The following is a 27,183-nucleotide window of genomic DNA, read 5'->3' on the forward strand; positions in this document are numbered from 1 at the left end:
TTTGGCGATGTTTCTAGGAAGAAGTTGCTGCGGCTGAGGTCGAAGAGGTTGCTGCCTGTGTTCTCCTTTAGGATTTTGATGGACTCCTGTCTCACGTTTAGGTCTTTCAAACATTTGGAGTCTATTTTTGTGTGTGGTGTAAGGAAATGGTCCAGTTTCATTCTTCTGCATGTGGCTGTCCAATTTTCCCAACACCATTTGTTGAAGAGACTGTCTTTTTGCCATTGGACATTCTTTCCTGCTTTGTCAAAGATAAGTTGACCATAGAGTTGTGGGTCCATTTCTGGGCTCTCGATTCTGTTCCATTGACCTATGTGTTTGTTTTTGTGCCAGTCCCATACTGTCTTGATGATGACAGCTTTGTAATAGAGCTGGAAGTCCGGAAATGTGATGCCGCCAGCTTTGCTTTTCTTTTTCAATATTCCTCTGGCTATTCGGGGTCTCTTCTGGTTCCATACAAATTTTGGATTCTTTGTTCCATTTCTTTGAAAAAGGTGGATGGTATTTTGATGGGGATTGCATTGAATGTGTAGATTGCTCTAGGTAGTACTGACATCGTCACAATATTTGTTCTTCCAATCCATGAGCATGGAACGTTTTTCCATTTCTTTGTGTCTTCTTCAATTTCTTTCATGAGTATTTTATAGTTTTCTGAGTACAGATCCTTTGCCTCTTTGGTTAAATTTATTCCTAGGTATCTTATGGTTCTGGATGCAATTGTAAATGGGATCAACTCCTTGATTTGTCTCTCTTCTGTCTTGTTGGTGTATAGGAATGCCACTGATTTCTGTGCATTGATTTTATATCCTGCCACTTGACTGAATTCCTGTATGAGTTCTAGCAGTTTTGGGGTGGAGTCTTTTGGGTTTTCCACATACAGTATCATATCATCTGCAAAGAGTGAGAGTTTGACTTCCTCTTTGCCGATTTGGATGCCTTTGATTTCTTTTTGTTGTCTGATTGCTGTGGCTAGGACTTCTAATACTATGTTGAATAGCAGTGGTGATAGTGGACATCCCTGCCGCGTTCCTGACCTTAGGGGGGAAGCTCTCAGCTTTTCCACATTGAGAATGATATTCACTGTAGGTTTTTCATAGATGGCTTTTATGATATTGAGGTATGTACCCTCTATCCCTATACTCTGAAGAGTTTTGATCAAGAAAGGAGGCTGTACCTTGTCAAATGCTTTTTCTGCATCTATTGAGAGGATCATATGATTCTTGTTCTTTCTTTTGTTAATTTATTGTATCACGTTGATTGATTTGTGGATGTTGAACCAACCTTGCAGCCCAGGGATAAATCCCACTTGGTCGTGGTGAATAATCCTTTTAATGTACTGTGGGATCCTATTGGCTAGTATTTTGGTGAGAATTTTTGCATCCATGTTCATCAAGGATATTGGTCTGTAATTCTCCTTTTTGATGCAGTCTTTGTCTGGTTTGGGGATCAAGGTAATGGTGGCCTCATAAAATGAGTTTGGAAGTTTTCCTTCCATTTCTATTTTTTGGAACAGTTTCAGGAGAATAGGTATTACTTCTTCTTGAAATGTCTGATAGAATTCCCCTGGGAAGCCATCTGGCCCTGGGCTTTCATTTGTTGGGAGATTTTTGATGGCTGCTTCAATTTCCTTAGTGGTTATAGGTCTGTTCAGGTTTTCTATCTCTTCCTGGTTCAATTTTGGTAGTTGATACATCTCTAGGAATGTATCCATTTCTCCCAGGTTATCTAATTTGCTGGCATAGAGTTGCTCATAATATGTTCCTATAATTGTTTGTATTTCTTTGGTGTTGGTTGTGATCTCTCCTCTTTCATTCATGATTTTGTTGATTTGGGTCATTTCTTTTCTTTTTGATAAGTCTGGCCAGGGGTATATCAATCTTGTTAATTCTTTCAAAGAACAAGCTCCTAGTTTTGTTGATCTGTTCTACTGTTCTTTTGGTTTCTATCTCATTGATTTCTGCTCTGATCTTTATTATTTCTCTTCTCCTGCTGGGTTTAGGCTTTATTTGCTCTTCTTTCTCCAGCTCCTTTAGGTGTAGGGTTAGGTTGTGTACTTGAGACCTTTCTTGTTTCTTGAGAAAGGCTTGTATTGCTATATACTTTCCTCTTAGGACTGCCTTTGCTGTATCCCAAAGATTTTGAACAGTTGTGTTTTCATTTTCATTGGTTTCCATGAATTTTTTTAATTCTTCTTTAATTTCCTGGTGGACCCATTCATTCTTTAGTAGGATGCTCTTTAGCCTCCATGTATTTGAGTTCTTTCCGACTTTCCTCTTGTGATTGACTTCTAGTTTCAAAGCATTGTGGTCTGAAAATATGCAGGGAATAATCCCAATCTTTTGGTACCAGTTGAGACTGATTTGTGACATAGGATGTGATCAATTCTGGAGAATGTTCCATGGGCACTAGAGAAGAATGTGTATTCTGTTGCTTTGGGATGGAATGTTCTGAATATGTCTATAAAGTCCATTTGGTCCAGTGTTTCATTTAAAGTCTTTATTTCCTTGTTGATCTTTTGCTTAGATGATCTGTCCATTCAGTCAGGGAAGTGTTAAAGGCTCTCACTATTATTGTATTGTGGTCAATGTGTTTCTTTGCTTTTGTTATTAATTGCCTTATATAAATGGCTGCTCCCATGTTAGGGGCATAGATATTTACAATTGTTAGATCTTCTTGTTGGATAGACCCTTTAAGTAGGATATAGTGTCCTTCCTCATTTCTTATTACAGTCTTTGTTTTAAAATCTAATTTGTCTGACATAAGGATTGCCAACCCAGCTTTCTTTTGGTGTCCATTAGCATGGTAAAGGGTTTTCCACCCCCTCACTTTCAATCTGGGGGTGTCTTTGGGTCTAAAATGAGTCTCTTGCAGACAGCATATGGATGGGTCTTGTTTTTTAATCCAATCTAATAGCCTGTGTCTTTTGATTGGGGCATTTAGCCCATTTACATTCAGGGTAACTGTTGAAAGATATGAATTTAGTGCCATTGTATTGCGTGTAAGGTGACTGTTACTGTATATTGTCTGTGTTCCTTTCTGGTCTATGCTGCTCTTAGGCTCTGTCTTTGCTTAGAGGTCCCCTTTCAATATTTCTTGGAGGGCTGCTTTCGTGTTTGCAAATTCCTTTAGGTTTTGTTTCTCCTGGAAGCTTTTCATCTCTCCTTGTATTTTCAATGACAGCCCAGCTGGATATAGTATTCTTGGCTGCATATTTTTCTCGTTTAGTGCTCTGAAGATATCATGCCAGTCCTTTCTGGCCTGCCAGGTCTCTGTGGATAGGTCTGTTGCCAATCTAATGTTTCTACCATTATAGGTTACATATCTCTTCTCCCGAGCTGCTTTCAGGATTTTCTCTTTGTCTCTGAGACTCGTAAGTTTTAATATTAGATGTCGGGGTGTTGACCTATTTTTATTGATTTTGAGAGGGGTTCTCTGTGCCTTCTGGATTTTGATGCCTGTTTCCTTCCCCACATTAGGGAAGTTCTCTGCTATAATTTGCTCAATATACCTTCCTACCCTCTCTTTCTTCTTCTTCTGGGATCTCAATTATTCTAATGTTGTTTCATCTTGTCCTATCGCTTATCTCTCGAATTCTGCCCTCGTGATCCTGTAGTTGTTTATCTCTCTTTTTCTCAGCTTCTTTATTTTCCATCATTTGGTCTTCTATATTGCTGATTCTCTCTTCTGCCTCATTTATCCTAGCAATTAGTGCCCCCATTTTTTATTGCACCTCATTAATAGCCTTTTTGATTTTGACTTGGTTAGATTTTAGTTCTTTTATTTCTCCAGGAAGCATTTCTCTAATAACCTCCATGCTCTTTTCAAGCCCAGGTAGTATCTTTAAAATCATGATTCTGAACTCTAGGTCCGACATCGCACTAATGTCCATATTGAGTAGGTCCCTGGCAGACGGTACTACCTCTTGTTCTTTTTGTTGAGGTGATTTTTTTCATCTTGTCATTTTGTCCAGAGGAGAATAGATGAATGAGAGAACAAAATGCTAACAGGTTAGCAATGTCCCCAGCAAATATACTCTAAACAAATTAGAAAAGACTGAAACCAGGGGAGAAGAAAGAAAAAGAAAGAAAAAAGAAAGAGAAAAAAATGAAAAAGAAAAAGATAAGAACAAAAACAGAACAAAACAAAAAAAACAGAATATGATCAAATATGATCAGGCTAGTGCATACGTCAGTGCCACACACTAGATTTTGGGTGTATTTTGGTCTGTTAAAAGAAAGCACCTCCTAAAATTTTAAAGAAAGACTTATATATGTACAAAATAAGGGTTGATACAATGAAGGGATGGAATATGATTGTAAAGGTGAAAATTATAAAGGATTTTATAAAAGGAATTCATAAGATAAGAAGTTGTTTGAAAAAAGAAAGAAGAAGATTTAAAAAAAAAGGGGGGAGAGAATGTGATCAGGCAGAAGACTAGAAGAAAGCCATACACTAGTGATTTAGGGTATATTTTGAACTGTTAGAAGAAACGGTATCTCCAAATTTTAAAGAGAGAACAACTTATATACATATGCCAAAAATAAGGGTAACTATTATGAGGGGATAGAATATGACTCTGAAAATGAAAAATAAAAAAAATTTTTTTTAAAAAGGGATTGATAAGATGTTGGTTGAAAAAGGGAAAAAGAAAAATTAAAAAAATTTTTTTTAAAAATTAACTTTGAAAAACTAATGTATCATCGTAAAAAAGCCATGAATTCTATGTGCAGTATTCCCCTAGCGCTGGAGTTCTCCTGTTCTCCTTGATCGGTAAACTTGGTCTTGGCCGGCTATTCATGCTGAACTTCTGGAGGTGGGGCCTGTTGCCGTGGTTCCCAAATGTCTTTGCTGGAGGCGGAATTGCCCCGCCCTTGTCGGTCCGGGCTAAGCAATCTGCTCGGGTTTGCTCTCAGGAGCTTTTGTTCCCTGCAAGCTCTCGGTATAACTTTGGAGATCGAGAGTGAAAATGGTGACCTCCCAATCTCCGCCCGGGGGAGCTGAGAACTCGAGGCCCCGCTCCTTAGTGTGCCCCTGGAGAAAAGCAGTCACTCCCGTCTCCCCGGTCTCCGGCCACACTCCATGCTCACCCGGCCTGTGACCGAGCGTTTCTATCTCCGGCACCCGACTCAGTGTGGAGTCTCCAAACCCAGCAGATCCCTGCGGTGCGTTCCCGCGCCGCTCCTCCCAGGGGAGGAAGGGGAGCATCCCTGGATCTGCCGCTTGTTGGGTCCCTGCTGGAGGAGCAGTGGCCTGACTGTGCTGCGGATCACAGTTTATGGCAACCCCGAGCTGAGAGCCCGCGCCTCGGCTCCGTCTCTGCAGCCAGCTTCTCGGCTCCGATACCTGGGAGCTCTGCCACACTCAGGCACCCCTGGTCTTTCTGTGACCCCAAGGGTCCTGAGACCACACTGTCCCGCGAGGGTCCACCACCAGCTTAGCCACTGGAGCGACGTCCCTCAGCGGAGCTGGCTTCTAAAAGTTCCGATTTTGTGCTCCGCGGCTCTAGCACTTGCCAGAAGCAGCCGACGGAGGCCCCCTCCCCCGCCATCTATCCTCCCGAATATCGCCTCAGATTCACTTCTCTGCACGTCCTACCTTCCAGAAAGTGGTCGCTTTTCTGTTCAGAGAGTTGCTGCTATTCTTCTCTTCAATCTCCTGTTGAGTTCATAGGTGTTCAGAATGGTTTGATCCCTGTTCAGCTGAATTCCTGAGACCAGATGAAATCCAGGTCTCCTACTCCTCCGCCATCTTGCTCCCTTCTGCTCCTGGGTTTCTTTTACTGAAGACAAAATGAGGGAAGTCTGTGCTTCTGTGGCTGGTGAGCCCCAGGTATGGGCATGTCCCCCTTCACATAGCCAGGTGAGGCTCTTTCGATGCAACTTTGGAGGCTGGGATCGGACCCTGTACCTCCAACCCTGGGTATAAATCATGCGTACCTCCCCCAGGCAGTGAATGAAGACTTGCCCATAATACGTAGGCTTTGTGCTGATTTAATCCTTTTAATTTCTGATCTTCTGCTTATGGATGTCATTAGACAAAGCACCAGTTCTGGTTCCGATCCTGGAATCAGTTCTAGAAGATTCATTCACATACAAAATCCCCCTTGGACCCTGTAGGCCCCTGGTCCTGTCTTTGTGTCTAGGTTCACTTATTTTCTTGGCTTAGAACACTCTCATCTGTATTTCCCAATCTACCTCCAGGTCCTTGTGCAGGCACCACTGCCTCTCAGGACCACACTAATTCTTCCTGTTCTGGACAGTGATGGCCTTAGATCCTCTACAGCAAGCAGAACTGATGGGACATGCACATACATGAATACACCTATACACATATACAGAGACATACAGCACATACATGCACATACACATGCACATATACACATATAAACATGCACAGACACACACAAACACACAAGTCCTGTATATGCATGTATATAGAAATATGCAACTATCTATGGTATCATACCTTTCCATTAAGCTTGGAAGCCACTTGAGATCAGGGACCATTTCTCAGACCTTGGTACACATTGATGTCATGGCTTGACATATTTCGTATGCATATTTCCTCTTAAATATTCCAAAGAGAAAACCTTCACATCCTGTAGAAAACAAGAAATATCAGATAAGAATGAAGAAAAAATAGAATTTCTGGAATTTCCTCCTTAAAAATACTGGGATGTTTTTAACAACACACACTATCTCATAAAACCTCAATTGTTTGTGAATGAGATGATTTTCCAAATGTATTACCAAATGGTAATCTGGAGTTTGAACTTTAGTCTTGAACCCAATAGAACTGAGTTTGCCGGAAGGAGGAATTTGAGTCCTTTGGGGAATGGGGGGTGGGGGGTGGGGGGTGGGAAGGGAGAATGTTGGTGAAAATTAATGCCACTTTTGTTTTGATGAGTACATCTGCTCGAATGGCCTGAAGTATGCAGGTGATGAAGTAAGGATGGTGTTACTGGTGCTGTTTGTTTGCTAGGCAGCGGCTATACATGCCAAGGAGCTGGAAGCAAGACATGCTGGAGAGTGTGTCCTAGCCACGTGTCAGAGCCTCGTCCACATGCCCACCACGTGAGCTCAGCAGCTCCGCCTCCAACTTTCTGGAGTTGCTCCATTGTCTTGGGGGTGAGTTGTGGTTTATAAACCACACTGCTGTTCCTTTGTAGGGGTATACCTACACCATGGGGCAGGGACTTTGGAGTTGTTGTTTTCTCTTGTTTGTTCATAGAACACTCCAGCATCTGGTGCACCAATAACAAAGTAGTGGACAAAGCACAGAAGCAAGAGCATTAGACAAGGTCTCTGATCTTACCTCTGCCACTGTGTGTCCCTGGGAAGACTGAGCAACCTCTCTGGGCTTCAGTTTTCCTTCCTATAAAATGAGGAGATTAAAGATTAAACTTTACTAATAACTTAGAAAAGACTTCCCCCTAATGGATAGTATTCTTCCTTAAAGTGCAAGCATAAATGTAAAACCTTTATGTATATAGCAACCCAAAACAAGGCTGCTGGAATTGTAGGCTGTAGCTGGGGTTCACCCTGTTTGGCTCCTTTACCCCTGAGATACTTCGCGGTACTCAAGGGTTTAGGAGTGTTTGAGAGTCTGTGAGCTAGTGCACAAGAGCATTCATTTCTGGTGCCATGTTGTCTCACGTTCCCCATAACCCTGAGTGGAAGGTGGCTGGCCCAGGGTGGTTTCATCTGTTTCACAGGTGAGGAGAGGGAAGCTCAGAGCTGGGGGTGGCCCACCCAGTTTGCACACGGCTATGTGGTAGATATTTGACTGGAATCAAGATCTTACTCCTGAACCCCTTCTCAGATCTTATGATTCCAAAACCTAGCGGATGTCTTTGAAGCAGGAAAATGTCCATGGCTGAGATAAAACACTGGAAATACGGTAAGTGTTGTAGGTTCTTGTGGTTCTCCAGGCCATCGTGGGTGGGAGCTATGTGGCCACGGTGAGCAGCACCCTGCGCTCATTAAGGTGAGCCAGGAAGCCCAATAGATGGTTACATATGGCTGAGAGGACCTGGAGGGATCTTTCAGAGCTTCGAAATGGGCCAAGAGTTTGGATATGGCCGCTAATTTTGTGTACTAGAAGTATTGTCCATTTATGTGTTCACCATCTCACCTTCAATTGTTTCCTTCTTCTGAGTTCCCCGCCCACCTCTTTATACCTCCTCATGCTTTGGGACCTTAGTGAGACCGTTCTGGATTATTCTCCATCCTCCCCAGTCCATGAAGGTCTCCTTTCATTTTGAGGAGTTTCTGTGGCCCTGTGAGTCTCCACTCATTTTGCACTTGCCGTGCATTGCCTTACACATTTGTTGATTTTTTAATGCATTCACACCTCATTTTCCCAACTCAACTCTGGGCCTCATGGGGGCAAAGTAAAATCTTTGAGGGTGGTCAGGATAGGGACCACTGACCTTGCTTGCAGGAGTTATCTGAGGCTCTGCTGGCTCATGGTTTTATTCACCTTGGTGACACTGAGCTGAGCATATTGTGTGACACAAAAATGACATTTCATCGGAAAATAATATGGCTTTTGCTTAATAAAAACACAAAAGATACTCAGAAGACCCAATGCTTGGTCAGTCAGGCAGTTCTCATCTCTACTGGAGGTGCAGGAGCAGGAAGACATGCAGGGGGTGGCAGTGGGCGGGGAAGAGGGTGTTAGCTGAAAAGCATGGGTGAAAGGAGGAGCTGGTGCTGATGGACTGCCCTGCACAGAACCTCCTTCCTCCACCTCTGCCCTTCCCTCCCATGATTCCACCAAGGGGTACGTTCTCCTCAGACCAGCTCCCTTTGGACTAAAATCCTGCCCCTCTCTTTAAAAACATATTTAAGCCTCCCTTTCTTAAAACAGGTAAACAAACAAACTTTACTGATGAGACTTGCCCTTGGAGCTGAAGGCGTATCCCCTGCCCCCTACCACGTGTCCTCTACTGCACTAAAGCATTCCGTCCTTCACCTTCCAAGGACCCCTGGACAACTATCATCATCATTTCTACTTTATATCCTAGAAACCTGAGTCTCAGAGAGGTTGAATAATTTGTCCAAGGTCACATGCTTATGTCAGTCTTAGAGTCAAGAGTCAGACCCAGGTGGGTCTTAATCCAGACTCACTCTTTTCTCGAAAACCCAGTGCTGCATCTCTGGCAAGTGCTGATGACTCCTCATAGGCTTGCCCTCATGAGTCATGCCCTACCTCCTAGGACAAGCTGGCCAATTTCATATCTGTTTTTAGAGAAAGATTTTTCTAGTTGGCCAGATCTTTTCCTGAATAACTTCTACCAAATCATTGTTGCTCTTGCCCCTGGAGAATAACATAACGAGGTTTTATTATGCATACTTGAGCACAGCTCATATCTTTAAGCTCTCCAGATTTAGAGTCTGGTAACTTGGATTCTAGCAGGTTGTAGGGCAGTTCTGGACCATTTACAGTTGTAACTGAAAGGGACGGTGGGGGGGTCTGGGCTTCCTCATCATTTAGACTGTGGATCTTTGCTAACGGGGAAGGAAAGAGACTTGGCCCAGGTCACACATGAACCAGCTGAGAGTCAGGGCCAAAACTCTGTCCTGCCCATCCTCTGCACTGCTCAGACCACTAGCCTCACCCTTTGGAAAGTTAATTGAAAAGAGTTTTCAGGAACCTTGTGTTTTGGTTGGGAATGCAAATAGCTTCAGAGAGGAAATGCAGACTAGTCTATGTTTGAGATGGAAGTCATGAAAGGAAGTTCAAGTCTCAAAGCTGTAGTTTCTTAAGATCTTCAAATTCATAGGGAAGGCCCACTTATGTGGTGTCTATGACCTTGGATTAACAATTCCTAAATGTGAACTTGACCAAGGCACACTGTGCCATCTGTCTCCGGGGAGTTCACCATGCAAGGTAATGTTCCAGGTAAAGCCAGCCAGGAGGAGCCCAGTCCCCCAACCATGAACTCCTTGTGTGTGGGAGCTCAGACACCAAAGGAGAGAGGGATAAAGGCCTTTGTTCCGGAGAGCTGGTCCTCATGATACAGGCCCGCAACAGGTGGTCTGTGACTAATTTGGCAAAGCCCCTAAAAGGGGCTACTTTCGCAACATTTGATGTCCTCTGTGCCTAGCGTCTTCTGTATGGTTAGCCACTTTCCTTCGTGTGGCCGTGTTGCATAAGGAACATCTGTCTGGCCACACGCACTCACTTTTCCACATGGGAGACCAAGTGGCCCTGGATCCTGCTGGGGCCCCTGTCCTGCCAGGCACCGAGGCGTGAATGTTCGTGACACATTCATTGTCACGAACAAGACACTCCCGTCTCCAGCGAGGATGGGAAAGTACCTGTGCTGTGAACGTGGGGATCAGTGAACAAAAATTCATGTATTCACTTAAAAGAGTGTGTACTGTGTGCAGCCAGTGGTGGGAACTGCAGACACAGCAAAGGACAAGGTGTGTGGGGGGGCCCTGCCTTCTCGGCCCTCGTAACCTTGCAGGGAGACTGGGAAAAGCTTGCTTCCGGCCTTGTATTCTGAGCATGTGCAAAACCAAGCTTGCCTGTCAGAGGGGTCTGTCCTCAGATGCTGAGCCAAGGCCCTGGCCTGCCTCCTGAGGCTCACCGGCCCCTCGGCCTCTTGTCCTCTCTTCCCTTGAAGCCGTGGCTCTTCCAGGTATAACTGCTGCACTCGTAACTCTCTTGAGCTTCTCCACACTGCACTTGGACTTAACTTGTTAAAAAGCCCCGTCCTTTGAAAGTCAAAGGTAACAGCGTGACCTCTGGTTTTTTAAAGCAAATTTTATTGAGGTCTAACAAAGAAGAGCAAACAAATCACACATGTACCCCCTGAGGGGTTTTAGCATGTAAGGACCTCATGAAACTGACCCCAAACTCAGACACAGAACATTCCCAGAATCCCTGGAGCCCCCTGTGCTCCTTTAATGATGGAAACACGCCCCCCCCGCCCCAGGGTACGGCTTTTTCAAGTCCCTTGTCTGTTAGGACATGCTGGGATGTCTCTAAAGTAACTTGAACACTTTTCATCTCCCTTCAGCAGAGAGAACAGAGCTCGGCTCAGGCTGTTCAACAGGCTCAGCTACACTTCAGTAACTTCCTCCCTCCTTCTTTCTTTCCTTCCTCCCTCCCTTCCTCTTTTCCCTCTTCCCTCCCTCTCTCCCCCTCCCTCTCTCCCACTCTTCCTTCTTTTCATTTTACTAATGGCTGTAATGAGTTACTACTCTCATGCCATAAAAACCCGCCCTTTTAAAATGTACAGTTCCGTGTCTTTTAGATGAGATCGGATAAGTTCATCGACAAATACACGCTGATCCCAGGACTTCTGTGTGGCCTGGAGGAACATCTCCTCTAAATAAATCCGTACTTGAATGGCTGAGTCTCAGTAATCAACATCTTCCTTAAATCCTACCATATAATCTCACTAGTAGATGGGGTATTTTTTCAGCCCAAGATATTAGATTATATTGTTCCCTGCTAAAATTATGCATTTCTCAGCCTTCCTCATGGCTAGATGCAGCCCTATGACCAACATTTAGAAAATGATGTGTAGGAGGAGGTATTGTGTGGGACTTCCAGGAGTCTTTTAAAAAAGGAGGTGTTTGCCATTTTGCTGATTTCTCCATTGCATAGCCTGGAATATGGATATTGTAGCCAGAGCTCCCACAGCCATCTTATACCCTTAAGATGCAGGTCAGGCTCTAGAGAGTGTAATGTGGAGGTTAGCAAGGGGCCTGGGTAGTAAATAATTGTAGAGCCCTGGAATATCTTCCTTTAGGTTTCTCTCTGAAAGAAAAATAAATTCCTATCTTGTTTATGCCTTTATCCTTTTGAGCTTTTCTATTATAGGTAGCTGAACTTGATCCTAATTGATAACCATGATGTTTCAATGTCGGGTGTTTCAATGTCAGAGCCCTCAAGTTCACCCACTACACTAAGGAATTTTAACATATATGAGAATAACATTTTCTGTATTTAAATGGTGTTATAATAATTCACTGGTCATGTAAGAAATTGCCTCCTCTAAAGTTGGGTAAAATATGGTACTATTAAAAATCACAATCATAACATTTTGATGAAGTACTTATGTATATGGCTAAGAGGGTACATGTGGGTATGTTTGGCTGAATATCTCTTATAAAAATAGGATAAAATGTAAGATAATACTTTCATGCAATAGCATTTCAAAAATATTGTCTACATAGTTAAATCTTAACTACTGAGCCCAGTGGACTTACAATAGAGTTTATTTAATAGACACTATATTTTCTGTCTATAAAAAAATCAAACATAAGGCATAAATCACACTAATATCAAAAGTTTTAAAGAGTTTAGATCTTTTTCTGAAGAGTGTTGACCTGGAAGAGTTTGAACGTAATTAGATAACCAGGTTGCCACCTTGAAAATCAATTGACATTGTGCTGTGGCATTAAGAATTGAGACCCATGTCACTGACACCAAAGACAGACATGGACTCTGTTGTTCATTTGCTAGTGGACGCGAAGATGAGTTAATAACAACAGTGACATGGCTCCAAAATCACAATCACATCTCCCTCCACTTTTTCCACTGATGCATTTCTTCTTAAATTATAAAAGCAATATATGAGCTTTGTTAAAAAAAAAAAAAGCAAACATTTCCACGTAGCCATTGCCATTGATACAGGGTTACTATTGAAGTGAATGGGCAAAGTAAAAATTCTCTTAGGCACATTTACTGAGAGGGGGAGCATATTTCATGATATTACAAGGGAAGGGTCTTATGCTGTTTAGTTCGGGGTTAGGGGAGAGGTCCCCAGATTGCTAGAACTTCAAGTGGCATATAGTATATAGAGTATACTGATTACAGTAGAACATGTATTAAATCAAGAGAATGGCCACAGAACTCTCTGGTTAGAAAGTGACATAACTGCAGCAGCATGTGGGTGTTCCCACAACCAGCAGTCAGAGGACGACCATTTTCTATTCATGTATACATTTGCTTTATTCTGTTTATTTGTGCTTAGGTGGAAATACAGAGGTAAACAAGACAGTGATAATTGGAGGAAAATCATTCTTTTTGTGAAAATTCATTACCAAACATTCAGTTCTTAATGTGCTTTTTGCAAGTTCATACCTGGCCACTAGCTTGCTATGGCTAATAGTAGGGATGCTGGAGCAGGAAGCAGATATCTTAGCATTTTGAATGGAGCAAGAATGGACTGCTGAGATACAGGCACACAAGAGAAAGTCCTCTGGGGCTGGAAGAGAAGATGGATAAGAAATTATTCTCTTGGCCATGATTGATAAGGGTCATCAATAGTCTTTCAACGACAAGGTTGTGGACCTGCATACGTGAACTCACTGTGTAGCCTTTATGTTCATTGTATGTAAGTAGATGAAGAAATAAAGAGATTTGTATTTCTCCTTGTGGAAGATGAGTTAAAGTCATTTCCAACAAATTCTTGCCCTGTGCTCAGGCAGTCCTGAGTCATAACAAACACTACATAGAGCTCACAAATTTGAGCTCATTTAATCCCTGTAAAGCCCTGGGAGGCAAGGACTATTGTTGTCCTTATCTTGTTTTTTCGTGGCTAATGAGACTGAGGGCTGGAGGGGTCAGGAGCAGGATTTGGACCCAAGCTCAGAGTCCATGAGCTCAACCGTGTGTGCTATACTCTTAGCCTCCTCCCGGACTGTTCTACCTTGAACTGAACTGGGTAAATCCTGAGGACCCTTCAGAGCAAGATCCTATAGCACAGAGAACAAACCCAGGGAAGCATGATCCTTTAGAGAACACGGACCTATGGCTCATTGCCTGAAAGTGTTACAGGTAACAAGGGTATTTACTATATGGTTTGTCCATCTCTGCCTGTTCTCTATTGCTCTTTCATAATGTAATTTGAAATATGGTATTTAAAGACAACCAAACAATACACAGAGCCGGAATGGAGATTTTCCACACCGAATGCTAGGAACAGAATGTCACATACACACACCGCTGTGTTTCTAAAGAACTCTTATTCCTAGCCTCAAAGAAATATTTAGATGAAAGCATTGTGAGGAGGAATGAAATGTGCATTCTGGAGATTTTAGACACAAAGGAACCCTGTAAGAAGATGTATTGAGGACTCGGGTAAGTTCCATTGCTTTCCTCCCCAGCAATCAGGAGCTGTAGCCTCTCCTGGTGTGAGTGGGCGCGAAGCACACTTCCCCACCCTGCTCCCACGGAAGGGGGTGTCTCTGAGACTCGCTGCTGAGGGGCCACCTGTACCCGCTCGGCACTGGCTGCATCAGGCCCCACCACTTGCTCCAGGGCATCTGAGGGGCAGCCTCACAGCCGGGCCAGAGAGCTCTCTGTCAAACCGCATCCTGGCAAGGCCACAGCACGAAAAGCCATGTTAATGGATTTCTGCGCAGAAATACCAAATCCTACCTGTCTTCGTCCCACTTCAGTGGTCTCCCCTTTGCTTCCTCATGAGTGTCACCATCTCTCAGGCAATCTCAAGAGCGTGAACTTAATAGAAAGGGTTTCTCCAATCTCGGGCTACAGCTACAGTGGAGAGTATGTCTGATTTCCAGCCTGAAAGGACACGATATTATCATTTCAAAACTACAGAGATGATCAATTACACAACTTTTGTTAGACCGTGAAAAATATAGAAAATTAGGTGGATGTACAATTGAGGGAATTGCGACAGCCCAGTTTGACACAGAGTGTGGAGAAACAATAGAACCGTTGATTCATGGTTCAGAGGCATTGCTTAATTCTGTTCTCATCTTGGCCACCTTTCACACACATATGCACACACTCATGCAACATACACACAGGCACACATATGCACACACACGTGCACACACGCACACATTTGCCCATACATGCTTGCACACATGGTGTTGATTGTTTCGTATGCCTCTGGCTTGATACCGATGGCATGAGCCAAAATGCACTAAACAATCCTTGTGTGCTTGAGGCTTGGTTGAGCGTGTCATATTTATGATTCCAGTCAGTCCTCATTACAACCCTTGGATCTGGTAGTATCATCCACTACACTATAACAGGACCACCCAAACGGAGATTTTGCAATGGATATATACAATGCTCAGTCTATGCTCCAACCCGGATCTGCTCTCTACCATCGCCAAAGGCCTCAATTGCTTTCCTTGACTCCTGTTCCAAGTGGCCCTAGTAATGGTTTACCCCACTCCTGTGGTCATGAGACCCAGCCACGGTTGTCCCTGCCAGGGCATACAGAAGACTCCAGTGTCCTCAGAGACAACACTGTCAGGTGAATCTGTAGGGGCTCTGGCCTGGAAATGCAGCAAAATTCTGGTTTTTTTTTTCCCCAGGACAACTTTATCAGTGTGCTTTGATAATAAACATTAAAGTCTTTCAAATCAAATGTTTTTCATTTTCATTTTCTTCTTTTTGCTGTCCATGTTTTAGGAGTCCTACAGGTGGCCTTCCCAGACTATACCCACCAGCACCCTTAGGGAGCCACCTCTGTGAGTGCAAGGGGTCCTCCGTGTGGCCTGAGGGTCAGATCTCCACCACCCATGAAACACGCAGCTGCCCATCCCACAGTCTTCCCTCACCCTCTGCCTGCTCCCCTCTTTGGCTCTTATGAATGACAGACAAAGCATTCTCTCTCCTGCTGCCAGGCCTGTCTGCACTCAACAATTTGTTTTTAGCTTTACCATCAGTATGCCCTGCTTACCAACAGAAAGTCCGCTTTATGATTTCAACCACCCCTCCTGCCATTGCAGCCATGTAGGGAAGAGGAGTTCAAAGCAAAGATGCAGGTGGGATGAATCCCAGGTGACACTCAGCCCACCGCTGTGGAAGCCAAGTCACAACCTGCCCCTGGAGAGAGCAAGGAACCAGAGTGTGCAGGCAGCATGGCTGGATGTGAGAGCCCCCAGTCTCCTGAAGTCAGACATCTGAGTTGCCAGATCCTTCCACTGCCTTTGATGCCCAACCTGCTGGGTCAGCCCTTCCACCCTATCAAGCAGCTCGACTAACTAGTGAGCCCTCTGACCATGTCTTTTTTCTTCCCCGTTAAAATCTCTCCTCTAAGGAGGACGGGATAGTGGTCATTTTCACATTAGTGTGAAATCCACAGCAAGTTGTTTTCATTTCCAGGACATCTGAGTTTTAGGCAAGTCTTGGAAAAGAGAGCTGTCCCCATGCAATGGAATTTTGGATAATAAAGCGCACTTAGCCCATGTTAGTTCCTGTTGTGCCTCACAAAAAAAAAAAAAAAAAGATGTGCTAATAAAAAAGGAAACCATAGCCAGGACCATAAGAGAAACCTACTAATGGCTAAAGGCAAAGTCTCAGAAGCTCCCTGAGAAAAAAAGGGGGGGGCTTTCAAAGGAGCAGGAAAAGCACTGAGGATTGACTTTTCAGTAAGCTGGAAGAGAAAATGTTAAGAGAGAAGAGCAAACAGCTCAAGTAAATATGCTCCCACTCAAGAATGAGAAGAAAATTGTCATTTTGCACAAGAAATCACTAGGCAACCTGCCTTTCAGGGTCAAGAGGAGCCATCAAATCATGCAGCAATGGGACTTGGCATTGAACCCAAAGGTTATTTTGTGCCCAGGAAGTGTGAAGCAGAGAAGTCTCTGTTACTAGCCTCTGTCCAGTGAGACATGAGTGCTTATCAACAAGCAAAAGATAATTTAAATGGAACAAAGAACTCTGTCCTGGTGAATTGGGAGAGAATTTCTCTTTTCCAAGAGTTAATTTCTGAGAAACAAGTTATCTCTGACCTATGAGAGGAATGTGGAGGGGATTTGGGAGGCAACCACAACTGCATGCAAGGGGCCGAAGGGGGACATCAGTGCAAATGGCTGAATTTCCAGTGAGCTGGCGGTTTGGTTAATATCTTGTGCCACTGCTAAGTTCTGTTCTTCATAATGCTACCATGGTTAGGTGAGGTCTGAACACCAGGGGAAGGGAGTGAGGAGTTGTAAACACTCTTTGACCTATTTTTGCATTTCTTCTCTAAGTCTAAAATGAACTCATCACAAGGGTTTGTGGTTTGGGGTTTTTCAGAGGTCCATCTAAGGATGGCTGGTTTCTAGGACGTGATGTGCGGTGTTGCTGCACAGATTCATGGGCCTGCTCACAGGACATCCTGATGCCGCCAGCGCTCGTATAGTCTCAAGAAACAACCAAACACACACTCTAACAAAACAAAAACATCACACACAGAACAACACGGCAGAAACAGAAACACAATGGATAGGTCCGGAGTGATGCTGGGCCCTGGCTCACAACCTGTCCTCCACACCCAGGCAGTTTCCCAAGCTGCCGGCTTCTAGGGGTGGGAAACAAACAAACACATTTGTGGCCTCCTTGTTGGAGGCCCACAGGCCTCCTCAAAGGGCTCTTGGCCTCCCCAGGCTCCTGTCCTGCAAAAGTGGGGCTTTAAGCCAGAGCCACCTTCCTGCTTCCCATGTCCCTTACTGGTACCTGGCAAGGGGATAGCCAGGTGCTGACCTCCTGCCTCTCTTTGCCCGTGGAGGCACACACAGGCAGCAGCACCTGCATGCATCTCAAAACTTCCTCCACAGTTCGGTGTTCCAGGCAAAGATAATCCTGATAGGAAATTGAGTTGTCAATGTCAGGACCACCCCATCTGCTCCTTTGGTCATGAGTCATATGAACTGTATATGCTCTATTAGGTGGTTTGGGCTAGGACTTGGCCCTAAAGAAGAGGAAGGATAGATGTTCCAAGTTTCAGCATCTATCAAAACAGAAGTAAATTATCTTCAGGAATCCCACACGTAAGGTTCTCCATCTTCACATAAGAACTAATGAATAGCAACAGCATCTCCATCTTCTATCCTAGAGACACACACATTAACGATCCAGCCTACTCAGAGTTTTAGGTTGTGTTGCAGCCCCCAGCATTCCCACATTCCTGAGTTTAAGTGAAGGCACTATTTAAAACTCCATGTCCAAGTCTGCTCACAAAGCCCTCAGCCTGCTTCCCATACCACCTCGCAACACAGAGCACCGTGCGACAGAGCTGTGCATATCAACTGACCTTGGGGCTTCTGTGAACATAATTTCCCTCCCTCCCTCCCAACAGTTCCTCCCAACACGAGACCCCATGTTAGGGAGAGAGGATAACAGCAGACCTTGGCAACTACTCTCAGATTCTTCTGGTCGGTGTAAAATGACGTTATACCTCCTCCCCACCACACGCCCAGAGCTCACTTTTGCATCAGGGAGTCAGTATCCACCAGAGCTCTGTGGTATGGCTCAGGTGGCCAGGTAAGGCTGTGGAGCGGGGGGTGATAGGGCAAAGCTGAATTCCCACACACCTAGATTCAGGGAGGAGATACCCTCAAAGAGAGAACCTTAAGATATACCCTCCACAGGGTAGAAAAGGCCAAACTTTCTGGTTTAACTGACATCAAGCAGGTGGATAGGAGTTCTGGGGATTTGAGGGGAATATCTTGGGTACATAGGAATGAAAACAAAACAAAACAAAACAAAAACCCTGACTTTTTGGTGAATCTAAGAATGAAACCAGAAGGTCAGAGTTTTGCAGTTAGAGACTCTCTTCCTCCTTTCCACTGTGCATGTACCATCTCTCTGAAATGCTGGAGTGAATGAGATGGAGGAAGTGGGCTCTGAGCCAAGAGCTCAACATAATTTGGCTCAATGAATGAAAAGAGACAGTTACGCATCCTCTGCTCCCTTTTACCCATTTCTCTGTTCTGTAGAATCATATCGCCCTCAGGGGTAATGATTAGTAGGTTTGAGATAATTTGCAGACCTGACCAGTTACAGAGCAAGAGTTTCTTTTTGTTCGTTTTTAAGAAACAGCCCCACTGTATATAAAAATATCCAGGCCCTCTCTGGCACTCACTGAGCTCAATTTATCATCCATTTAAAAAAGGAATTTCTACCAAAATGGTTCTTTCCAGACCTCTTCCATTTCGAACCTTCTGGTGTTGAAGCTGCCATTGCCTGGTGTAGTTGAGATTTGCCTAGTTTATGAAAATAAGTCTTCTATCTTAGCATTTTGTCCTCTTGGAGTTCAAGACACTTGAGTTTTGGTTCCAGCACGGCTGTCTCATCATTCAGTGGCCACTGAGTAAGTCACAGAGGTAACTAACGTCACCTTCCCAGAGTCACAGTGAGGGTTAAGTTGGACGCAGCATGTGAGTGTTCCTTGCATAGAGCCTGGAACACAGGCCCTCCCACCCTGGCCCATTTCCTACACAGTGGGGGCCATTCTTTGTAGTTGGTATTTACAGAAGCAGAAGAACTTTTAGTACAGCTAAGTAGATGATGAAGAAGAAAAACAACTTAAAAGGTTACAAGTTTGTTCAATAATGCCCACAGAGGGATATGTGGAAAATACAAGTTTAAACTGAGTAAGGATGTTGGCGTTTCATGTAACTATGATAATTGTTATTTTTTGCTAATTTTTTATAAGATTCTCTTCCTATGGTATTTTGCTTTGGTGGTAGCAAATAGATGAAAATATTACTGCATGTCAGTCCTAGATACAGCACCTAAACTTTTCTACTTAATTAAAACAGTGCTGGGCAATACTGGGGTTCAGCAGTCCTCATTCTCCTTTCTGCTCTGTGCATACAGGAGACCACACTTCATAGCGTCCTTGCAGTTAGATGGAGCCACATGTCTAGATCTGACCAATTAAATGGGAGCACAAGAGGCTTGTGTCATTTCTGGGCTGAGGCAGAAAGCCCCAGCAGGAGCCTGCAGTCTCTTTCTTAATCTCCTTGAGTCAGAGATGTCCCAGATGGTGGAGTTTCTGCCAGCCTCAATCCCTGGGAGCCCATGTGGAGCAGAACACCCCCTGCACCAAGTTGGACATGAGTGAGAAATAAGCCTATGGTGTGATGTCACTGAAATTTCACGGTTCCTTTGTTATTTCAGTGTAACCTGGTCTGTCCTGAATAATACAAAAGAACTAACGAATAGCAACAGATTAAAAAAAAATAAGAAAGATCATCACTAAATTACCTGTTAACAATTGTGGCCATAGGGTCCTGCTAATCAATAAGGAAAGAGTCAGAAAGTAGTGAGACTCCAGACACACCATAAAACAACTTACAGATAATACTCACTTCTCCAAAATCCTTCTCACTTAAAGGATTCCACACTTGTCTGTTGCTGACATATCTAAACTTGTTGAAATGAAAATAATTATGGGTTATTTATTCCTTCAACAAATATTTGTGTGCCAGATTAACCATGATGTGATAGGAAATGGGTGGCCAAAAAGACAAACACACAAAATTTATCGTGTGAAAGGTGGTGATAACGACTAACTTAAAAAGGAAAATGCGAGGAAAGAGAGGAGAGAGTGTTGGGTGGGGATGCAATTTTAAATAGGGTTGCAGAGAATATCTCACTTAAAAGGTGAGAGAGTGAACTATGCTGATATCTGAAGGGAAAGTGATCTAGGCAGAAGGAACAGGAAGTACAAATGGCCTGAGGTAGAAATGAGTTTGGTATGTTTGAGGAATAGTGAGGAGGCCCAAGTGGCTGAAAGGAGCAGGCAAGAGAGGGGGCAATGGGAGATGAGGACAGTCATCTTTGGGCAGGGATGGAGCAAATATGTGGGGTTCTGCAGGTACTGTAGGTAAGATTGGTTTTACTGAGGCCAGAGGAGGGTTTGAGCAAAGGAGTACTGTGCTCTGGCTGTTCTGAGAGAAGTCAGAAGGAGCAAGGCAAGGGCAGAAGAAGGGAGACCAATTAGGAAACCATTACAACAGCCCAGAGGAGGAAAGATGGTCTTTGGCTAGGGTGGGGCAGCGGAGAAGGTAAACAGCAAAACACAGGTAGAGCTGCAGGAATTGCTGATGGATATAAGGTGTGAGAGTCAACAGTGTGCTAAGGGTTTGGGCCTGAGGAACCACATATTGAACACCTTACCTGGAATCATCATATCCACATGTCAGTAGGCACCACTGGAAATACACGTGGAGAAATGCAAACCCAGAGAGATGGAATCTCCCAAGATCACCAATATGGCGGTCCAGCATGAGAACACACCCCCATCTCATCCCGAAACCCATGCTTCCAATTATTCCTTGTGACCCTGCTCCTTGTGGAGAGCATTAGAAACAGAATGGAAAGCAAGAAATTTAGATAGAACATAGTAATCAAGAGAAATCCGCGCCAGATGTCTTATTCTTTTTTAAAGCGCACATACCACCCAAGTGGCTTCTGAATTACCGAGGACCTCAAAGGAATGTTTCCTTTTGTCATTTGCAAAAGAAAAAGGGGTCATTTCCAAAGGTTTTCTTCGTACATCCTCTTACCATATACCACTGTTTTATGTTTTAGTGTGAGGCCCAAAGTGTTGGAGGCCCTTCTGGGGGCTGCTATTGGGAAGAATTGTGTAACCATGGACATCGGTTACTGCAAGTTCTCCAGTTTTCGATCCATGTCAGTGTGGTTTCTGATCACCCTAAAAGGAGAGGGCAGCAGTTGGAACTTGGCCCATGTACATTATTTCAGCTCTGACACACATGCAGTGGCTGCAGGGGGCTCTGGGAAGAGTCAGTACACTCGAGAGAACCATTTTCCTCTTCTTTATCATTTTGTTAAAATATTTACCTAATCCTTCCTTGCTATCCTTTACAATATTTTCTTGGGACTTCGAAAGGCACTATTTTCTTTTCTTTTTTTTTTTTAATTTTTTATTGTTATGTGAATCACCATACACTACAACATTAGTTTTTGATGTAGTGTTCCATGATTCATTGTTTGTGTATAACACCCAGAAAGGCACTATTTCATGTAGGAGAGAAAAGTTTTTTCCAAAGTCTGAGTTTGGCAGTGTGAACTTGGGTTGTCTTTCTCAAAATGAACAAAGACTCTGGAACCCCACCCCAGCTACACTAAATTGAAATATTTTGGGCAAGACCTGAAACACCTGTGTTTTGAATAAGCTCTCCAGATTATTTTGATACACGCTAAATCTGAGCTAGCTATGAGCTGGCTTAAGAACCAAAAAAACCCAAAGTTCTAGCCTTGAGAGACTCACTATTTGCTACATTACCTTGGGCATGTCACTCTTGTCCCCTTGAGCCCCTGTTTCCTCAGGAAGAAAATAAGGAAAATGAGTACGATACTCACTGAATCCCCTTCTAGTTCTAATATTTTATGAATATTCATGTTCTTCTTGGGATGCTGGCCAGCGATTTTTCCATCACGCATTGGTTATTCCTTTGAAGGAAGGATCCAGTCACTTCTCTGGCCCAACACCATCACTCAGACAGCAGACCCTCCAGAAGACCACCTGTTCCCGCACTCTCCACTGCCGGTGTCCGCCCTTCCCAGCAAGGCTGTCAGAGCTGAGGGGCCAGGCCGCCCCACAGGCTTCCCCTAAATGCTGTGTCACAGCCTGGCTGCAAGTGTCCGGGCTCAGAAATGGGCCTGGCCTCCCCCAGCCTGAGGAGGAAGCAGTTATGTATGGCCCCGCGGAGAGAGGTGGTAATTCTCTGTCCAGATTGAGCTCCCCTTCTCATGCCGACCGAGGCCTTTCTCACGGCTGCAGTGAGCTCAGAGCAGAGGCCAGTTGTCAGCTCAACTGACACAGAAGGACTTGGCTTCCAAGGGAACACAAGGCACTCTGCCCAAGGGTGAGGGCTTGGAACTGAACTTTGAAGAGTGCTCTCCTTTCGCTTCATCTAGACAAATCCTTTCATTTTTTCCCAACCAGCTTAGGGCCTGGACCCCTTTCTTGACCACATTGGCTCGTATTGCTTTCCCCTTTCTTGGAGTCTCATGGTGCTCGCCATGGCTACAGGCCCTGGCTTCTTATCCTGTCTTGCCTTTTCCACAGCTGATCGATGTGGGTCAAGGTGGTGCTGTGGAGTGTCCACCCCTGAGTCTCAGGTCTCTGCTTTGAGGTGATGAGCCCACACAATGTGATGCAAGGATCCAATCAGATAACAGATGGAAACTCCTGGCACATGATGAGGATCATCATTCTGTCCTGCAAAACTTCGGGAATTTAAGCTATAGTAGGTATAACCCTTCTTTTCCGTTCCTAGAAAGTTTGAAAGTAGCTGACCTTTCCTGAGTGCTTGCTACCTGCCAGGCACTGTGCTAAGTTCTTCCATGTCTGAAACGTTCAGACCTTATAGCCACCCTGCCAGATAGGTCCTATTATTATACCCATTTTAAAGATGGGTAATAAAGAGTACATGATGGAGTCTGGGACCAAACCCAGATCGATCTGGTTCCAGAGTCCACCAGCCACGAGTGTCTGACTGTGACCCGGTTAACATGTATTGTGTGACCCTAAGTTTCTGGATGTTTCTATGTCACTTGGTTATGGATAACAAAGCTACCAAGTTCTTACTGTTTAATGCTATTGGTTCCTTCATCTGTTTAATCCCACAACTACGCTATAAATTCCCACAATTCACCTCTGAACCCAAATTATTTTTCTTCTAAAGTACACTGGCATAATAGTAACAATAATGCTCATGGTAATAATAAATAACGTTGAGTCTAATTTTTCCTTCCTTGTGTTTAATGATGGCAAATAAATGTGAGAATGAAGAATAGCTGAACATAAAGATTGGAGCACTGGTGGGTGCTACCCCACAGCATGCCATCTGTCAGTGATATGGGTCCTGTTGCCCTCGGGAGCACTATGGTTCTGGAAGGGCCAAGGTCTTATACCTGCTCCTCAACGTGGGGGGAGAGGAGAAGATTCTAACCATGGGAACGGAGCTGAAGCCTCGGGTTCATTGTCACCAGCTTTGTGACTACATTCATAAGCTCTTCTGCTTTTCTACCGAGGCTCACACCACCCGCCTTGCCAGGTTCTTAGAGATTAAAATGAAGCCATGCCCTGTGAACAAGCTTTGCAACCCTTGCTTGTTCACAAGCCAGAGGCGTTATTATTAAACAGTTCTGAATTGAAAACGTGCTTTGTAAGCGTTTACCATTTAGTTTTAATTTGAAGTAAATTTTTATTTTTATTTTTTTTAAAGATTTTATTTATTTACTTGAGAGAGAGAGAGAGAGAGATCACAAGCAGGGGGTAGGGGTAAAGGGAGAAGCAGACTCCCCACTGATTAGAGAGCCTGATGCGGGACTCAATCCCAGGACCTGAGCCGAAGGCAGACGCTTAACCAACTGAGCCACCCAGGCGCCCTGAAGTAAATTTTTAAATCTTAAGTTATTGAATTTTATACACTTTCAGAAGGCAGATATTTAATTCATTAGAGGTTCATTACCTGTAGCATTCCTTACTCTTTTGGACTAAGTAATTAAGGCAATAGACAGCAAAGAGATGTCATGGCCACTGTAGAAGACAAATAAGACACAACCACGCTCATCTTAGACTCTAAGTCAGCAGTATTTTCCAGTGGTCTTCCAATAATCAGTTCATACAAACTTCACATTTAGTTAGCACGACATTCTTTAGGTGAGGACATGGAGGAAAATCGATCCATTTCCTATAAGCTTGACTAGTATTTGTCCCACCCAAAATAGGAGAGCATTAGCATCTTTAACGGCTATGTTCCAGAAGCTCGTTTCTTTCTCACCCTTCCATCTCAAGGACCTGTGTGGCATCGTCTTGCTGTTCAGTCTGCTCTTTTCTTGAATGGATAAGTGTGATAACATAATTGCTAACTCTGTTAACCAGTCATTGCTAAGACAAGAGCAAGAATTGTTTTACTGGTAGTAAATTTGTAAGAGTGAAGCACAGAAAATTGATTTGAACTATAGCCAAAAATATGCCTTTTAAAACATTTATCTTAACTTTATGGTAATTATGTAGAGGTTTTCTAATATCGGGGTATAAAAGTTAATTTCTTTTATAGACTAAAGATTGCTTTGCTGTTTAGTTTCACCTGTGTCTTAGCCTAACTCAAATGCACAAAATTTATATGTAATTGTATTTGACTTTTGAACCTATTTTGAAATATTGGTGGTGACATAACCCTTAGTAGATAGTATAGTGTGTATCAACCAAATTCAGTCACGAACAAGTGGACTACCTAAACTCTCTGCTGTAGACTTTTATATATATTATTCTTGTAATGAATGTCAAAAAGAGAAGATAAAATAGTATATACATAAGTTATGCTATATAAACAAAAATTCCAAAAGTCAAAGAAAATTAAAAACATTTTAATGGATTTTATCAGTGAAATGAAAGTAAGTGTACATTGTGCACAGTTAAAGTTACATAAATATTATGTAAAATATGTATAATACTGAGCATTGTTAAAGTAAGATAAATAGTATGATTAATAGTTCATTCTGGCTCACAAATCTTTCTTGCTAAGTATGTGACTCTAGCATGCACTGCCCAATTAGGGTAGTATTAATTTCTTGGGTTTAATTTTCAAGGAAAACTATATTATTTTAAACAAATTAAAAATTACTATAATACTCCTTCTGTTGATAATTCTGAAAGTGTTTTCCTTCAGTGATTATGCAGTTATTGTTTTGTGAACCACAAATGGATTAGTCATTTTCAGATTTCTAAAACAGCAGACTTCTTGTGAAATTGTTATTGAGTAATTACTCTGAAACATTCAGAAAAAAATAATAAATGCTTTCTCATTCTCTCTCTTTTTTTTAAAGTAGGCTCCATACCCAGTGTGGAACCCAACACAGGTCTCGAACTCACTACCCTGAGATTAAGACTTGAGCTGAGATCAAGAGTCTGATACTTAACCAACTAAGCCACCCAGGTGCCCCTCTCATTCTCTTTTTTCAAAGACAAGTGTTTGTCACACATAGGCATGGAGCCTACTTAAAAAAATAGAAAATGAGAGAGAAAGAGAATGAAAAAGCATTTATTATTTGATGTCCAATAAAGGGGGTTTACTTGGAAAGAAGAATTTCAAGAGATTGTTCAATAATAGCTTTAAATTGAGAATTCCTAAAAATAAAAGTTAGGCTAAGTATTCTTAGAAGAGTGAATCACAAAGCTTTCATAGCTATATCTTTTAGTTATGCATGAGCTGAGGTCCTCAAACGCACTAACTTGTCTTCAATTTTTGTAATAAACCGATGTATTTAGGATTAAATGTTTTTGAAATACACATAAAAGATTAACTATGAAATGTCTTCTTCATTTTTCAAATTGATAACCTCACTAGGTTAGAATAAAAATACAGCACAAGAATTTTTTTTTCTGAATGCTTCAAATGTTTTAATTTTTTTAATCTAAGAGTGACTGTCTTTTTACCTTCTTAGAGGTAAACATGGAATGACCAAGGAAACAGTCAACACAGATGAATAGACTCCCGAATGTTCTAAATTAATCTTCTGCTGTGAAAGACACACTCTTTAAAAAGAGACTTGGGGTTTTAATTCTTATTCTATTTTTTATGTCTGGGCCCCTTGTATGGTAGCTGGTTCCCCCTTAGGCATATATTGTAGCCTAATGGGCCATTTTTCTTCACTAAATGTTCAATTGTCTCTTTAAGATTATATGATTCCCATTAGAGTTTATTTCTAAGAAGATTGTAAATACGACTGACAAAAACCTTGCTTCCAGCTACAAGACTGGGGTTTTTAAGGTGAATATAATAAGTTCATCCCCATTCCTAATTCACAGTAAGAATTCATGGAAAAAATTGAGAATAATTTAAACCAAAATGAATACAGCTAATACTGATTAAAGACAGAAACTCTGAATTCCAGCTCTGTGGTCATGGAGAAAGTATTTTAATGGCCTGAGCCTGGTCTGGCTTTCCAGATAAAAGCAGTGGGAACGACACTTCCAGCTCTGAGCCCTTGGTCATTCCATGTTTACCTCTAAGATGGTAATAAGACAGTCATTCTTATAGATTCCTAACAAATTACTCATAAAAGTACACAAGGAAAAGCAGAATCCTAACTGCGCTGCCAACTGGGGCTATCTGTAAATATCAGAGGACTTCCCCTATCCCATTGACCAAATGTCTGGATACATTTCTTCTCCATCAAGATGGGAAAAAAAAGAAGGCCAATGAAATGCATAGAGCCACAGAGGAAGAGCTGGTGACGTTCAAGAGCAAAGGAAGGGCATATCAGGACCAACATTTTACTATGAGAAATACTAAGAAGTTTTAGCAAACACCTGAGAAGCTCGGTAAATCTCAACAAAATGTGAACTTCATGACCAAATAGATAAAGGCTGAAATCCAAGACGAGACAGAAAGCATGCTAGCAGCAGTAACTAAATAGATGATG

At 43.0% G+C, this 27,183-nt stretch overlaps 2 long non-coding RNA genes across 6 annotated transcripts in view; one reads left to right on the top strand and one right to left on the bottom strand.

Moving 5' to 3' along the window:
• Positions 1-4,565: 4,565 nt before the first annotated feature.
• LOC114224708 (uncharacterized) lies at positions 4,566-22,360 on the bottom strand. 5 transcript variants are annotated; one of them, XR_003612440.2, is made up of 7 exons: positions 22,108-22,360; positions 21,288-21,436; positions 14,407-14,553; positions 13,108-13,231; positions 7,315-7,374; positions 6,466-6,598; positions 4,566-5,779 (listed from the first exon to the last, which is right to left on the bottom strand). It is a non-coding gene; the product is annotated as an uncharacterized LOC114224708 (long non-coding RNA). The 5 variants fall into 5 exon arrangements; XR_003612442.2 differs by lacking the exon at positions 21,288-21,436; XR_003612439.2 differs by lacking the exons at positions 21,288-21,436; positions 22,108-22,360 and adding an exon at positions 20,088-21,281.
• Positions 22,361-22,446: 86 nt separating this feature from the next.
• The window catches only part of LOC114224709 (uncharacterized), a 46,599-nt gene continuing 41,862 nt past the window's right edge, over positions 22,447-27,183 (top strand). Inside the window, exons 1-2 of the long non-coding RNA XR_015767031.1 lie at positions 22,447-22,613; positions 22,817-22,997. This is a non-coding gene — a long non-coding RNA (uncharacterized LOC114224709). The remainder of the gene's footprint in view (positions 22,614-22,816; positions 22,998-27,183) is intronic.

Source organism: Eumetopias jubatus, unplaced genomic scaffold (assembly GCF_037043125.1).
Source record: "Eumetopias jubatus isolate StellerSeaLion01/CBP00866 unplaced genomic scaffold, mEumJub1_p1.0 scaffold_16, whole genome shotgun sequence".
Classification (NCBI taxonomy): Eukaryota; Metazoa; Chordata; class Mammalia; order Carnivora; family Otariidae; genus Eumetopias; species Eumetopias jubatus.